The sequence below is a fragment of the Acanthopagrus latus genome, chromosome 24, assembly GCF_904848185.1.
Source record: "Acanthopagrus latus isolate v.2019 chromosome 24, fAcaLat1.1, whole genome shotgun sequence".
In the NCBI taxonomy this organism is placed as follows: domain Eukaryota; kingdom Metazoa; phylum Chordata; class Actinopteri; order Spariformes; family Sparidae; genus Acanthopagrus; species Acanthopagrus latus.
Genome location: NC_051062.1, coordinates 6,310,035 through 6,327,512, shown reverse-complemented (window position 1 = coordinate 6,327,512; position 17,478 = coordinate 6,310,035). Strand labels below are relative to the sequence as shown.

Genomic DNA, 17,478 nt, shown 5'->3' with positions numbered 1-17,478 from the left:
CATTTTCAATGCGGCAATGTGCTTCTACCTCACAGGGAGAACAAACATTATTTATTTCATCTTACAAGCGGGGGCTTCAGTTGTTCTGTTAGAGCTCAGATTGGGGAACTTGGGTTTATTGTGGTGTGAGACAGAACACCATGAATCACTTATGGACTTGTTTTTTGATATCTTCCAACCCAATCTCCAGAATTAATGTTGGTAATATAAGATAATGTGTTGAAACTGGACATTTCTTTAGTGTTTTGGCTCAAACTACCTATTTTGGTCGCTGCAAACGCAGCTGGAGATGTCGAGCGTCCCGTTGAATGTGAATCCCTTCGTGGTTTGTTGGTGGTTGCGGGTGCATCTGTGATGTCTCATTACCCATAAAGCTGACTTTCTGTATATACTTGGCATTATTCTTGCTACAAGCCGCCGTTGTGTCATGCTAGCTAGCCCATGCTAGTCTTGCGCAGTGCAACATTAAGCACTGACAGCTAGTTGCTTTAAATGAACACTAAAGAAACCTCCGTAATTAAGCTGCCGTTTCATTGTGGCGACGTGTTTGCTCGATCTTGCAAAAAAAAGTGTGTCAGATTTCAGTGTCATCGAACAAAAGCTAACGGGACACACAGTGAGCTGTTTGCAGTGCGGCCGCTCATGAATAGGCATAAATCAGAAATGAAATTATAGGGCATCTTCTCATTAGTTACTTTAAAAGACCATTTAATCCAGCAGGAAAAATGATTGTTTTGGCCCGCTGCCTGACACACTGTCTTTTTTTTTTTTCTTGCTTTTGTGGCAGACACGCAAACCGAGACGGTAAGTGTGGCGCAAACAGGCCTCTTTTTTTTTTTTTTTGTTATTAAATAATGAGTCACGCAGCAGTTGGTTGGGGCCGGGGGATGCACATAAGGAGGGAGAGACAGCTTGAGATACTCTAATCAATCTGTTTATCCACAATGCTAACCCACTAACACTGTCTCAGAGACAGGGAAGTTTTTCTCTCCTCCAGCCCAAAATGATCAATCTGTTTGGCCACTGCTGCGCTAATGGACTCAGATACTAGATCTCATTTGAAAATGGAACGCTGAAATAAAACACAACAGGGTAAAGTCAACATGTTCATTCAAATCTAACACATCCAAGCAATGACCAGCAGCAAGATGGAGGTAATGCTGAGCAGTTTATTGGCTCCTCTCATCCATAATATTCTAATAGTTTGACATCTATCTGTCTATCTATCTATCCATCTCTCCATCCTATCTTACTGAAATCGACACAACCCCGAAGATTTGACCCTGCATCGGTGGACGCATATATGCTTGAGACGTTTCCATGGTCCACACAGGAGGGTTTATTCACTCAACTGTTCATTTCAAATTATGTAATCCAGCTAATTGCGGTGTTCAAACGTCTGCCTTTAATGCTGCGCTTGGATGCATGTACCGTGCAATTACTCTCTCCACTCCCGAGATCACTTGTACCCTAAACCTTCTGTACATACCTTGCATTTATCCCTCTCGGAACAGTGAGGCAATTAACTTTAGAGATACCGCAGTGTGCTAAATGCAAGGCTGCGCCCACTGCCTGCACACTAGTGTCGTGTTGTTTTGATTGTATACGTGACATCTGGGCTGCTGTGTCTGGGAGACGGGCACGCGAAGCCGGAAGTCATCGAAAGCGTTAACACGCGTTACTCGAGCAGAAGGGCTAAGTTAAGTCACGTCCATGCCGTTGTTCCTGCCACCAAGAGAGACAAACGTGTTCCATGCCTGTGTTCGGAGTGAGATGCAGAGAACTGGCTATTCTAGCAGCCGGATGACTCACATGTATCCATTCTGATGTGTCAGTCAGAATCACCGTCAAAGGCTGAGGACGATACCTCTCAGCCACACAGCTACCGATGAACGTAATAAATAGTGACCTGCTGTGAGCACGAGTGTGTGCTGAGCGAGACGAAGTGCCATGTAACATTTATGGAAGGTCATCAAATATTTAAAGAGGTGTGTTTCTAAATGTACAGCTTTTGGCACTTATGTCCAAACGGTCCCCGTGGTGCATTCTATGTTCAGCGTAGCGTGTGCTAAGGAGTTTTGTCGTGAGATGATAATAAATCTGTAGATGTGAAAATAAAAAATTTTTAGTCAAAGACACATTTTAAAGGTGACCTTTTTTACTTCTTCATTTCCTGCCTGTCCTTCAGTGTTTTTATAGAGGTTCTTGTAAAAGGCTTTGAAAGTTAAAAAGTCTCCAGCCGCTCCAGAAGTGCCTGAAACGCATCACCAGTTGTCCCGCCTTTAATTTCGTGACTTCTTGACATCACTACGTTATCGTGTCACACATGTAGAATAAAGTTGGTAGTGTATTCGCTGTAGAAGTGACGCTAACTCAAAGAAAATGCTACAGAGGTGATTGGAGACAAGGCGGGCGGTGCTGGCTCGGGTGTGTGTGAGCTGACTCTCAGAGGAGACTTGATCCTCGGGAGGAGAGGGGGTTCCTTAAAGAGATGGGAGCGAAAAAGATAGGGCGTCTCAGAAGCACTGGACGGTGACTGATCTTAAAGCATGTTCGAGAAGTAACTCAAAATAAAATCAAGAACCTGAAAATGAGCACAACACATCTCCTTTAAATACATCATATAGCTGGCTCAACAGTTGTATCAGCTCTACATAACGACTCCATCCACTTTAATTTGTCTCATTTATGGCTCTTTCCAAACAGTAGTTCAATAACCATTTGCTTTGGGACAAGAGGAAGTGGTCCAAGATAACTTTCCACATTCAGGATGCCCCCCAATGGTCTGGTCGAACAGCATAAACAACCCTTGGCTTACTTTCCTCGCGCTCTACGTGAGGTCCGTGTGTCGGACAGCTAGTAGACGAGTGTCCACAGCTCCGGTGCAGCTGGACCATCTGTTCCTGTCTATCTCCACTTACGCCCCCGGAGAAGAAGTGGGAGAAAATGAGGAGATGGATGAGGGAGGTAATGGGATCCTGTCTTCATCTGACAGCGGCGATCCCTCCGCCACTGGGAGAGAAGCTCCCTTCCTGTGGTCGCTGTGAGCAGACTACCTGATCCTGCTTCGAGGACATTTGGCATCATTGTGCTGGCTGCTTTCGAGATCGGGATATCAGTAAAGTCAGAGTCCATTGTTGCCGTCACGGCCAGGGAGTTTTGGAGTGATACCTCATGGGTTAAGGGCTCCACGTCGGGATTTCTTCATCACTGAAAACTGAGCCCACCACCAGACAAACATCTGAAGAAGATAAACTTTTTTAACAAGTTAGAGAGAGGTAGATGGCATGACTTTGACTCTGAATTTGAATGGAACTCTTCGGTAACTAGATCACCTTTTTTAACTTGTCAAGACCCTCAAGTTACTGTCTGTTAAGACACTGCTCTTGGACACAGCAGTGATTCTATATTAAGCCAGAGGGTTGCAGTTGGCAACATCTCTGATCAAGATAACAGCAGAGGTCGTCGGTGTGTATCAGCACCAGCTCCAATAAGCAGTGATGGAAAACATAACATCCAGTGTACACACATTCTCACGAGAGAACTGAGTGTTCCTTCAGGTCGGGAGCAGTCAGCAGTGAAAGGGATACACAGAAACCAAAAATGGATCAACTGGGCAACACTTTAAATTTCCTTCTGGAAGAGGCTGAAACTGTGCGTTGCTAGACCCAAGTAACCCTTACAACGGCTTACTTGGCATGGGCAAAGCCCCGTCGCCGCATCTGTTTAGCATTCTCCGGGTTTGTGACATCCTGGACTGAGGTGGTGTCGGTGGCTGCAGTCAACCAGCTCTGATATCTGTTACTCAGATTCTGTTAGACAGCCCTAACCCTAACCCATGGCAACTGATATCGCTTGAATTAATCAATCATGACTGTAATATAACTCTGCTACATTGCATTTAGCTCTGAGCTCGGATGCACTGAGTGCAGCCCTCCTTTAGTGGAGCTTTTATCTTTATGTGGGCCCTCACCGGCTTGGACGGAGGGGTTAAACCCCCAGAGTGCTGTTAAAGGGCTCCTCCTGTATTCATGGACCTAGAATAAAAACGCACAGTCAACGCTTTTACTCACATTTTTCATTTCAATATCTTTAATTTTCAAGCACGTTTTATAAGCAACAAATCTGGTATGTTTGGGGTTGATTTTTCTTTTATTGCAACCGCTTAAATCCATAATGCTATATTGTATTCAACACATTCCCTCCTTTGTGGAATATGTGAAGCATGGGTAGTGGATTTTAATGTATTTTACAATGAAATGACTGCAACGATGGTAAAAATGTGTTACCTCTTTATTTCAGATACGCACTTGCACAGTTTCTCTCAGTATCGGAGAGATGTGATGAGCTGTGAGACAGCAGCAAAGTCCCAAAAGTCAAAGGAGCTTAGGGTGTAAATAAAGCTCGGCATGACAGCAGACAAAACATTGCCCATGGAGTTTCATCTCTGCTCTGAGATGCACACATAACCCAGAGGACACGAGACAGTGGCAGTCACACGGGTGAAACTTGAGAGTTCATCTCTGAACTTGTCAGGAGGGTGACAGCCAGTGTGTCGGCTCCTGTCTGCTGATTTTGTTTAATTCCTGGTGGTGGCTACAACATTTTTGGAGATTTTTTTTGAAGCTGTGCTCAGCGCTGTAATATAATGTAAGGAAAAAGAAATGTCTTTTCAGCATCTCATCAACAAAAACTCTGTATTTACTGGAAGACACTTTAGGGTGCAGTATGTGAGAATTGTCCACCTCCTAACAAATAGCGGGGCAGCTAGTACAAGGGTAAATGCTTAACGCTGCACACTTTAGGTGACACTGTGGGGGGGGGGGGTCGTGGACTGAGCTTGTGGTCTGGACTGAGAGATGGGAGTTGCTGGGGCTAGCTGGTTAGCATGCTTCCTTCAGTAGATATCTCCAGAGCACAATACATGGATGTCTTTGACAAACTGTTATTTCTTCACATTCTGTTGTTGTTCAATGTTTTTAACTACATTTTTCTTTTAACATTTCACGCCTTTTAAATGTCAGGTGGGGAAACCTTAAGGTTGAAAGGAGCTGACAAATGGAAACTTGAGACGGTTTCCTTAACAAGTAAGACCTCCATGGAAACCTGGATGATTTTTAGCTCTATTGTAATTCTGGGATAACAATATTGATGAGGTAATTATACAAACCAAGGTTGACAGCCTGTATCTAGATGTACAGCTTCTGACTCTTGAAGCTTGACTATCTGAGGCTTGGTCTCTGGAATGAGAACAAGGCCTTTTCTCATCCCTCACGCGGCATGTTTTTGAAGTCTTTATGACTTTGCCGCTGTATTTTCTTTCTTCCAAATTCCTCAATACCCCTGAGCAGATGCGGCCATCTGTGGTTTTCGTCTCACCAGCAACGAAAGCGGGGGAGAACAGCTTGCCGAGGCTAAGGACACATCCTCGGTGCAAACGACGTGTTAACGCAGTTTGAAAGGTTGTGAAACGCCGTGACAATACTTTAAGAGGAGGCCCCGCGGAGTCACTCAGCTCTGGCGGCGTCTAACACAATTCCAACGTAATTGGCGTCTCATTTGTGGTATGACAAACTCATCTAATTCTGTCTCCCCACATCACTATTATCCAAGCTACTCAAGCTGACGCATTTTGAGAGATCCGCGTGGTTGCAGGTTGGCAAATCAGCACGTTCTATTGTGAGAATAACAAGCTAGATTTTATAATTTTTTTTTTTGGTCATCTAGGTCAGCCAGCTGCCATCAGTGAGGAGGCATGCTAAATGTAGTCAGTATACTCACTCTGGTGAGGGATCAACCAATAGGTGACAAGTTGACCCCGTGACACACTGTGATTGACAGCCCCCTCATTTATAATGAGGCAGAAAGGGATGAAGAAAAAGTCCAGGAAAAATAATGCAGTAATTACGTTTGTGGCAAGACAAAGGGAGAAGAATGCACAAATAAACACAGAAATAAAATGTTAGATTAAAAGGAAAAGTAAGTTAATAGTTGAATTAATACAAAGGTAAATAAATACAGAAGCTAATTAAGTTTAAATTCAGGACACATTATTTTATTATCATTATTGGTGCATTTAATATTAAATAATATATTTTATGTATAATTTATTTATATCCAAATTTTGGCACACAGACGCTTTGACGGATATATCAAAGCCTCTGTCAAAGCAAGCACATCTATAGTTTCAGTTAGCGTGCATTTTAATTTTTAAAGCTCTACATATACTTACACCTAATGTAGCATAACTAGCGTAGCATCATCTGCCTGTGTACTGAGCCATCGTATGTATGATGCATGCCAAATGTGCCGTAACCAGACTTGGAACCTGGACCCAGCTCTGATACCAGATAAAAATCAATCAATTTACACTTTCAACCCATTTACACCCGGTATTAAAATGAGAATTGTTTCTGCAAACTAGATGACAAATGATCCAATCCTGCCTCTGCATTTATTCCCTGTATATTCAATTAGGAGAAAAACCTGCACGAGTAATTTAAGACACCGGCAAATCAGCCGCAGACGCCCCCTAAAGAAACGAGTTGCTGTCGAAGGGAAACTTTAGAGACTTTGTGAAATGCTGTCCGTGACAAATTCTTAATCACTCATCCCATCTTGTAAATTTGGCAAATATAGCACATTAAGGCCTAAAAATGTCTTTTTCGGTATGAAGAAATGCTGTGTTAGTTTGTCCTGGTTTGTTGCTGTATCGATGTGAAGGCTACTCTGGGACTAGACAAATTCTCGGCCTGAAATATAGCTGAGTCTGTTTGTTTTGCCACGAAACACCAGAAGAAGAAACGTTAGCAGTTTAATTACACTGTCACAGTTCAACCGCAAGCTAACAACTAACTGAACTACATGGATAAATCACATTTAGGTGCTACAACCGAAAGAGATTTCTGTTGTCGCCAGAGGTTCTGTTTTTTTAATCCTTCTTGGATGCATTAGGTATGGTGGCCCTGAGGGTCAAAACACAATGGCGTTTCAGAAAAACACAATAACATCCCAAAATCTGATGTTTTGAGAGGTGTGTTTGTGAAATGTGTTATATTTTGTGAAATGTTGTTGTTTGCTGTGTTTTGACTGTCGAGTGACATAGATTTCTGGGGGAGATTGCGATTTAAGTGAACGTAGCAACAGCACCCTGACCTGTGACCTAGCACCCGGAGACACTTCTCTCTAAATAGCGCCCCTTCATCTGCACCATATAATTTGTTTCCTTTTTTAATTAGGAGGTTGAAGCCTGCCTTTTTCTTGCCTTCTCTCTTTAAAAAAAACAAAACTGGTTCATGTAGTGCCATGTACAAATATAAACTCTCATTTCTTGCTGGGGGCGATTCATTGGCTTTGAGAGTTTCGCTCCTTTTTTCGAGTTCCACTGCACATGCTCGTGCCTGCTGCAAGACCCCCCCGAACTAATTAATTAGGAAGCCAAACTTGAAATCCACCCCATGTTGCGAGGCTCAACAGAACTTGCAGAAATCCTCGAAAAATGCAGCAACGTCAAGCATTCCCTCTCCAATCCTCTTAGTGATTGTGACATTACACTTATTTATCAAGCCTTTTTTCCACACGCAGAAGTTTAGCAAAGTCACGTCTTTAACTGTCCGTGTAAGGCAACCGAGCCCGCCCTTCCCTTAAACATTTTATGGATTCCGGGTTTTTGGGGCGGTGGGCGGGGGGGGGGGGGAGTGTTTTTGAAGCCCCTGCAGCTCGGCAGATTTACACTGCGCCGAAGAATAACAAGCCTCGCTGAATGCTCGGCTGAGTTGGCAGGAGCAGGAGACAGGGGAATCATCTAAGAGGAAGAGAGCCCTGGGGTATTGAGGAGAAAGAGGCGAGCGAATACGTTTTCCTCTGCAAAACCAATTAGCAAATGACTCCCCGCACCCTGCGCTTGGAAGCTGAAAAGAGAGAACAGAAAGATATAAAGGGAATGAGAAAATGGTAACACAGCAGCATTGTGTGTGCGTGTGTGTGTGTAGGTGGGCGGTGATAGGCAGACTTCAAGTGTAATGGGCTGTCTGGTCAGTGTGTGCATGTATACACTTCATTCAGTCCTTCCCCAAGCCTCCTTTACACATGAGACACTGATGCGCGTCCACGGCATTTGATATTAACCTGCTCCCGTCTGGTTAAAATGGAAACACGCTTTGATATGTGCACATAGCTATTGGCAGGGCATGAAGTCATTATTTTTTTTAGAATGCAGACGGCTGGTGTCAGTGGACACAGCTGCCATCTAGATGGCAAAAATTCAAATGTAGTTGTTGGTGAATTAAATATAAATCACTGACGATGAAGCGTCTGGTTTGCTGTTCAGTTGTCCACAATCCAAAGAGGAGTCAGACATGCTAGCAGCTCGGCGAAGCTGTCCTTAAGGCCGAATGCTAACGTCAGCATACACACCAGCATGCACACAGTGACAATGCTACCTTAGCGCAGTAATGAATACATAATAGGTTCACTGCAGTAGTTTAGGGTGTTTGCATGCAAAAATGGACCAATTAGAACTAAACTCAAAAAACAGCTAGTATTGAAGGGGTTAACATTAGCTCTGCAAATATCTAGGGTTACCGCCAACTCAGCGTTAGCAGCATGGCTGCAGCTAGCAGCCTAACAATTTCACCTAGAAATCCCCATTTTGGTGTTTTTGAAAAGGTAGAGTCGGCAAGTAAGTTGTAGAAAGTAGGCAGGTTGGCACACTAGTGTGATATTTATATATTTCTCAGACTTTGTGATCAGGGTTTACTTCAGAATTTAAAGAAGTTAAAGAGTTCAAATAGACAGGTGCTGACAGTTTTGAATCTTACATTCAAACATTTTCTAGTACGCTCCCAAAATAAAAGTGTGGACCTTAGAAAACAGAATAATATGGAACCGTTAAATGTCAGCTAGACGGGTGTGCTAAATGGACCACCTCGGGATTCAGCTCTCCAGGGGCCCGTGAATACCCACCCACGCCAGAGCCATGCAGCTTTCAACGGATAAAACCACTTAGTTAATTTCATGAAAGACATATGATGAAATTCCCTTCAAGACCCATCAGGCAGTGTAACTCTCCTACTTTTTTTTTTTTTTTTTTTTTTTTTTTTTACCTGACATAACCTGATGATTCCGCTGCTTCGTTGAGCCGAGCTGCTCCTGCAGGCTTTCAGAACGAGTCTGTCAAGTCAAACTGTCTCCGGGATGGATAACATGGCTGCGACGGGTTCCCTCTAAATCAGATGACTGACAGGCACAGTGGCAATCAAAAATGGATTGGAAGGGGCTCAGAGTCTGTACCTCCACGAAGAACAGACGCTGAAGCCTGTGAGGTAGTCAGGGTTTTTTTGATATGAGGTGAAGGCGGAGAGAATTCCCACACATATCTACCACACACATCCAACCAAGCATATGGCGCCGGACGCCAGCCGCCTCTGGGCCTTTCGATAATTTACGCAACAGGTACTGTCGTCCAAGCCAGCTGATTGGTCGAGGACGTAGATAATTCCCAGAGCAGAGCTGTCCATGCTTTAATGATTGCCACACCAACTGTTGCATCAACGAGGGAGCTAGTTAGTGAGGCAATCTTGCCTTTCTCCGATTACTGTCCGTTGCTTTGACGGAAAACACTGTTTAGGCAGTGTTACAGAAAGACAAGGCTTTTATTGGTCTCACCAGCGACGGGCTACAGTCACGGATGCAATGCCAGCTCAACATGTTACCACCCTGACATTTCAGCCTCACATTTACAGAATCTCTTGAAATCACACGGGATATGCTGCTTAAGAGAAGTCAGCCACACACTCAGACCACGTTTCCACAAGACGGTGCAGTGGATATTCCGCAGTGCCTTTCATGCAATATGCACTTGCAATCTGTGTGAAATTAATGTCTGATTTACTAAGGCAGCAGCTACTGTAATTACGCAGTCAGCGACTGGGACTGCCTACTAATCGTATTTTTTTTTTTTTTTCTGAGTGAAGGAGAGCCTAATGCACACTGTGGTAGAAAAATTTCTCAAGGGTGGAGCTATTAACAAGCTCGGGTTTTGAAAAGAAAAGGAAATCCAGTGATGCTGAAATATAGTGAGTTAAAGTGATGGTAAAAACATTTCTACATGGTGGAGATTCACCTCCCCGCCCGAGGAGGGGGGGGACAAAGATCCGATGAAGTGAAAAACAATACGAGGAGATACCTGGAGGCGGCAGTAGTAGGAAAAACAACCGACTGCAACACGTTTACAGACCACTGCAGGAGAAGAGCCATGAGTCACACAAAGCAGACTCTGTCACCGTCCGACTGATGTCTCCCAAGGTGTCTGCAGCCCCGTGTGCATCAAACGAGCGCGAGCACCAATGCAGCACCGCTGTCATATCTTGTTCTTTGTTACTGGATACTACGCCGTTCTGTTGTTTCCAAGAAGCAGCTATTTTCGGGGGGCTCAGCTCTAATTCAATCCAGCCTTCCCCAGCAAAGTTGTTTTGCTCTCTGTCACTGGCACTTCTCAGGGTAATTACATTATAGGTTTAAGTCTTCCCAAAAGCACTTCCTCCCACTTCCTTCGACATTGAACTGTCCGAGGCATATTGCAGCGAGAGTCGCATTTACTGGACCACCTCATAATATTTACTTGCATATGCAAAATGATAACAAATTATAAAAAAAAATAAAGGAGTCACTTGTAAGATGTGGCCAGAAATATCTATTTAAACACAAAAAACTATATGACATTTTCAACAGAATGTGAACAAATAACAATGTTGACATTAAGATGTCTGTGTTCTTTTGTGTTACAGATTTATCTACTGAAGTTAGCATGCAAACCAGCCAGCCCCTGCAGCCATTGGTATCTACAGCCGCAGCTATCTAAGCTAATTAGCATTTGGCGTCTAGCATCTACAACTATAGCTAAAAGATAGTACAGTGGGGCACAATTAGTGGTTGCTCTGGTGATATACTGCCCCCTATTTGTTTGGAGTGACTTTGGAAAAGGTGGCCAGACCTTACAGACTGCACCTTTTTTAAAAGAGGCTAGACGTTACCCATCAGTACACGATTTAAGGATGACAACTCTCAGATGTCGTAAATATAAATAAACATAGAAAGGGGCTGGAACATATTTGTTGAACAGGAATAGACAGAGCCGGGGGGTAAGGTGCAAGTGTCAGCGGTTGAATGCATGTTTTGAATTCATGAGTAGGATCGTTCCAGCCAAAACAGGGTTTTAAAATGATTTGTGATTCCAATCTGCTTCAGATGACAGGCAAACTGCTCCTTAATACAGCAGAATGGGCGGCTTTAATGCGAGGGCGCAGTTTCCATGTTACCACACAAGCGTCACAGGTGCCAGCGTTGACTCATATGGAGCTGTGCCTCTTATTAGCAGCTATAGCACTCAAGAAATTCACACCGCTAGTATTAAAGCCATTAAAGTAAACAAGGTTCACTGGATGAAATTCCCACTCGCTGCTCCTGCCAAGCGCCACTTAGTAATGTTTTTGAAAATGCAGCGTACTTGGATACACAGATGAAAGTCTATTAGGTCTGAGCTCTTGGTTTTACTAATGAACAACTCATCCTCGCCAGGAGTTTGCGGGGAGGGAAGTCAGCTGGCGAGGGCGTGCGAGAGGATACCGGTTGGACTACGAACATTACCATACACCCATGGAAGCGGAACTGCTGTTGAGTGATGGAATCTGTGGCAGACCTCAAACCACCTGCAGGCATTACTGAAACATCAGGTACAATATGTACAGTACAGTGCAGTACTGGTGTAGTGCTACAGACACAGGCTGGTAGCTGGAAGGTACAATAGAGGTAGCAGTGTAGTCAGATTGCAGTGAAAAATAGTATTTCTGTATAGTTCATATTTAAATCTAGACAATAAAAGGTAAAATGCAACAATTTGTTATCCAGCACGTGATTTAATGTGCAATTTGGCTGTATCAATAGTAAATAAAACACACCGGTTCCTAATGGTGCTTAAACGCAGTACAGTAGAAGATAATAGGACCTTGGGGAACAAAGGAGTAACAACTGGGAATTTTAGAGGATAGAGGGAATGATTTATTTCTGTAAATACTGGGTACCTATGGGGTACAGCACTGGGAAACAAAACGAAGGTTTGGGAATAGCAGTGCTGATTTTATGCAAGACCTGTAAAGTATTACGAAACAGCCCTTTCATTGTACTGCAGTCAATCCAAAGAACGCAAGAAGGTTGGTGGGTTGGCAAGCAAGTTTGAGGTTCCTAAACACAAAGATACTGTAGATTGTTCTACCCCAGCAGTCATCTGGAACATTTAGCCGATTTAGCCCCCTTAACCCTTCTGTATTAATGATGTTTTGGTAGCACAATTGTTAAATACCTAATTACTTTATAGATTCTACAGAAAATTTGTGTTAACAAACTTCAGATATGTCTCCCAGTCTCTCAGAGTTCACCTTGTTTTGTTACCTTGTCAGTCATTTGAACGGAGGCTGTTACTCCTCACTCACTTCCTTCTGAGCTGAACTGAACCTCAATCGCAAACATCCATTCTTTATTCTTATTCCACAGTCAAATTATGTCACGTGTTCAATTTTGGAACCATCAATTGAATATTGTCCGACAATCAAGCCTCTGGGGAACACGACCAGTGTTCTACAGGTTTCCGATGAAGCCAGCAGATGAGCGGATAAAAGATATCGTGGGCAAGACTTCCTCCTTTGTACAGGGGATGTACGCAAGGTTACATTCCCCAATAGCGCACACATGTTGCGGATGCCTGCGTGGGTTATGTCATGTTATGTTAACCCTTAATTCAGTCATTTTATCCAAATCCTTAATGGACTCTAACCCTACTTATAAAAATTCTTACTTTGTGAAAGTACCAATAGTCACCCCTCCAATATGTCACGTAGGTGTCTGACTGAAAAATGGCATGTATGAAGTACTTTTGAGGAGATTTCTAGACATCAAGATATAAATTATGTAATGCAGTATATAAGGTACTGCAGGATTATTGTCAGGCCATATCGGCAAACACCGGTTATTGTTGATGTTGAACCTGGTGTAAACTGAGAGAGTGCTCTGTGCTCTAATCACATTTTAGACCCTGCGCATGATAACCTGCTACGCCTTTTATCTAATCGGTTCCGGAGCTGACCCTCAGTTGAACCCGACGGTTAAAACAAACGAGGGGACAATAAGCCTCTATGTAAAGAATCAAAGAACACGTAGTATTTAAGCTTCGCTCTCGCACAGCTCCTGGGAAACACTGTGCTACTTGATTGCTTATATTTAATAAAAGCCTGATATCAGGTTCCCGCGTATCGACATGGAACAATCTGTCCCCCGTCAGCGGCTCCTGTCAAGGTGCTTTCTAGTCCGGCACTTAACACTCTAACTGCTCCAGTGGAACAGCTCAGTGACCGTCACTACAAGCCTGCGGTTGTACTCTGCAACTCCCAAGTGGAAAAATCCGGGGCGAGCGATTGAGAGGGGAGCAAGGTGGTGGAGGAAGAGGGAAAAAAAAAAGAAAAGGAAAAGAGGAGCATTTTAGGAGCATGTGGGATGCAATTTTACAGAATAATTTTCATTTGGATTAATTTCACTTTGCCTTTTTTTTTTTTTTTTTTGCAAAGACAAGAATAAAAATAATAGCGTCTCATGGTACACAGCGGGCTGGGGAGAAATAGTAGGTTACGTCTGCATGATAATAAATATGGAACAAAGCCATATCATTTCTCATTGTCTGATTTTAAGCTTTGATACCATCATCTCGCTGTGACCTATATTCCGAGTTCGTTGTTTCCCAGCTGTGCTACATCATCGTTACCCTTTTTTTTGTTTGTTTTTTTTTGTTTAGTCCCCCCCATCCTCTCCTTGTGTGTTATTTTTTGCATTTCCAGAGGATACTGATGATGATTCACACTCTAACTCACCAGTTTGGGGGTATTTGTGTGGGAAAAAAAAAAAAAGCGCGCAAGAATGCCGAAGACACCAATGAAGAGATGAGATGGAAAAACAGAAGCAGGGAGTGTTGCGGGGGGGTGGCGGTGAAGAGATAAGAGGGAGAGATTGCGAGCCGAGGAGGCTATTTTTAGTCCCCAGCTGTGTGAGTCATTCTGAAAACAGTGTCGAGAAGACCCACTGGTAAACGTTGCAGCGCCGCGTCGTTGCTGCCACCGTCGTCTGTGACACACATCGCCGCTTTGAAGCTCGTCTTCTCTTGGAGACGGCGCATGTATTAAATATGTACAGCAGTCAGACCCGTTAATGGAGCAGTAGCGCCGGTTTAGCATAAAGCTCCATGGAAAATTATTCTTAATTGAGCGAGCCTTGATCTCGTGTTCTGAAGTGCGCCGAGTGGGACATGCTTTGCAGCTCCCCCCCCGATCATCCCATCATCCCATCATCCCGGCTGTTCACTTATTGCGCTCTCAGCAACAAGAGCATCTTATACATGCGAGGGATGTAAAGAAGGTCCACATGTTGGTTTTTAATCCTCTTCCAGACGTAAACATTGGCGTTGTCCCCCCACTCCCTCCCCCAAGTGTGCCGTGCTTAGGGCGGTAAGCCGAAGTTAATGTGAAATCAGGACAGACTTGGAGCATGTCTGCGCTACATGCACTGAAAAACCTGAAAGATAAGGCCCGTGCTCGGAAAAAAAAAGGAAAAGTTTCGCGGCTGGGGAGAAACACAAGATACGGTCGAGAGGGGCTGAACTCCAGACACCAAAAACATGAGGCGAGGAATATTTCCACTTCTTAAACTTCTTTTTTATGCATGAAATTCTCCTTTTTTTTTAGCTTGTAGGTCAGAACTGCATTAGTTTCAACTCTCCACCACTACAGGCTGAGCTGGTGTTAAATCACATTTTTTTCCCTGTTTCGGCTTCTTCGCTGTAAACACCATTTCTCAAAAGAACATAGGAGCAGACTTGTGGTTGATTAATAAAGGTGTGAGGGGGGTAATGCCTCTCTGCTCTCTATAGAAATCGAGAGAGTATATCCACTTGTTAAAGAAGCTGCTGAAAACATCTCGGACTGTGCAGTGGTATTCGGGGAGGAACCTCGGGTACATGAGTAATGCATTATACATTCATGGAAACAATAGCAGTGGTTTGTTTGAAACACCGGCATCTAAGAAAATGGACCAGCGGTCGATGGTTGGGTTCCAAACATGGCTGCAAGGGCTCCAAGAAAACTTGGAAATTGGCATGTTATGCTCACGCTGTGGCTCTTGGGATGCCAGTATGCATTGGTCCAGGTCAGTCTGTCCACCACTTCGGTCCAACACTGCGCTTTTTATCTGGTAAGGTATCGGTATGAAAAAAACACTTATAGTTAGTAAAATATTATGCTTTGGTTTAAAAACATCTGCATTGGGTGCCAAAACATGGTCAAACACATCCTGTGAACTGATTGACCCTTAAGAGTCGACGATCACGCCGGCGTGATCAAATCACGTGACTGATTTAAGATGACGTAGCACCGAGACGGAGCCTCGTTGAGTCTCGGTGCTAACTTTATGTACTGGCACGGCCTTCAAACTATATACAACTTTTTAAATTGTGTTGATAGGCCAAGTAAAACCGGAGTTATGATCAATATTGTAGGCCACGTTTTCGCTAACATTGCCGTCATGTTTGCTGCACATTTGGTGCAGGATGAAGCGATAAAAACGGGCTGCTCTCGCGAAAATGTCCTCAAGCACAAAGTGCTTACAAGCAAAAAAACACGTTCCTGTTGCTGGAAAAAGGCATCATACCAACCAATCACAAAATGATATGATAAATCACGTGATGGTTGCTGAGGAACGGGGGAAGCTGTGGGAGGGACGGTGACAGAGAGACAGACAGTAGATAGAGACAGCGATAGAGATGGTTGTTGTGAGAGTTGAGAGATGTGTGACATATAGCGTGTTTGGAGTGTATAATTAGTGTATCATATAGTGTTCAGTGTAGTGTGTTTAGTGTGTAGTGTAGTCGTTTTTTTTGTTTTGTGAGTCAATACAATTAGGAGACTGCTGAATGTGGAACAGGCAGGAGAGCTGAGAAGCCCTGAGCTCGAGGCATTGCCTGCATTTAAATGTAAATAGTTACATATGACTTTGTAAATTTCAAAAACTTATGCACAGCTTTAGCAAACAACAATTTGTATTTGCATTCTAAGTAATAAAATTGGTTCATTAAACATATTTGTGGTTTTCACAATCAAAAATCTAACTTTTTCCTACTCGGTATTTACTAATACTGAAACACAGACTGGTTCCCTCTAACTCAACCATAAAGATTCATCCCCTAATGTTCAGGTGACAGGCACAATCATCCTTTTTATCCATTACTTTTAGTTATTTCAGCTATTTAGCCATCTGTTACTTTGGGCTAACTTCATTAGCTTAAAACTTATTTATCATTTTAAGCGTGTAGCTAACTGTCTATCCATTAACCTACTTTAAGTTTTGGCTATGTATTCCAACTATTAAGCTCTTACTTTAAGCTCACTTTTCTTTTAGTTTTTGAACCTTATTCATTTTAGGCTAACTACAACTGACATGCAGCTAACTGTCTATGCATTGGACTACTTCTAGCCATTTCAACTTTTTGAAACAACTATTTCAACTATTAAACTGTCCCTTTAAGCTAACTTCATCAGTTGTTTACATCTCATATTACTTACAGCCCTGGCCTTCACCTTAAGCAACTACGTCAACCATTTATGGTATTCCTTGTGCAGAGAACTGGCATATGAACAGGAGGGCTATTACCTTAAAAGCTGAATTGGACTCACTACAGTTAAGTTAATGTGAGCTTAATGTGAGTATTGAATAGAAAACACAGTGACTGACTAACGGGCAGAATAATCTTAACACTGGAATGATAATTTACTGATGTTTAAAATAATCATCGCACCTCGGAATAATTGTCTGAAACTCTGTCACGATTCAGCGTACCTGTCGTCTTTCAGTGCGTGCGTGTTTGATTCGTGGAGTGAGTCACCCGGCACGGCGGAGGCAGAGAGTTTCTTTTTTTTAAACATTATTTTGTTATGAAACAGATTTGCTACGCCTTTGATTGCCTTATCTCGTGTGCAATTAGAGCTTTAAGAGCTCTGCAGGTTTGAATGCTATCTAATTTGATGTAAAAAGCCTTGGGGAGGACAGCCTCGCTGGTTTCAGACAGATTTTTATTAATTCCGTCTAATGGCTGACATCTTATTCTCATCCAGGCATGACTCTGCTTCTGTAACACCAAAATGATTCTTTTGTTGACAGTGTGCTCAGACGGCTGTTGCAAATATAGTACTGTATTGCGCGTTACAGTTGGATGTTTTCATGTTGTCGGCGTGAAGTCTTCCCCCCGCTGTGATATAAGTCTTTTCTGATGTCTGTTTCCCAGTTTCATATGCAGGAACCATCCTTTCCTCCTGCAGAGGTTTTGGCAAACCATAAGAGGTTATACACGGAGGGAATGATTAAGGCGCCGTTTGAAAGCTCAGCCCA

General features: G+C 43.2%; 1 long non-coding RNA gene across 10 annotated transcripts in view; it reads left to right on the top strand.

Moving 5' to 3' along the window:
* Positions 1–17,478, top strand: part of LOC119015414 — an 84,799-nt gene that overhangs the window by 21,280 nt on the left and 46,041 nt on the right. For 7 of the 10 annotated variants that reach the window (XR_005073342.1, XR_005073345.1, XR_005073343.1 and 4 more), the window contains one exon: positions 11,578–11,732. The exons of the other annotated variants lie outside the window; for them this stretch is intronic. This is a non-coding gene — a long non-coding RNA (uncharacterized LOC119015414). The remainder of the gene's footprint in view (positions 1–11,577; positions 11,733–17,478) is intronic. 10 annotated transcript variants of the gene reach the window in all.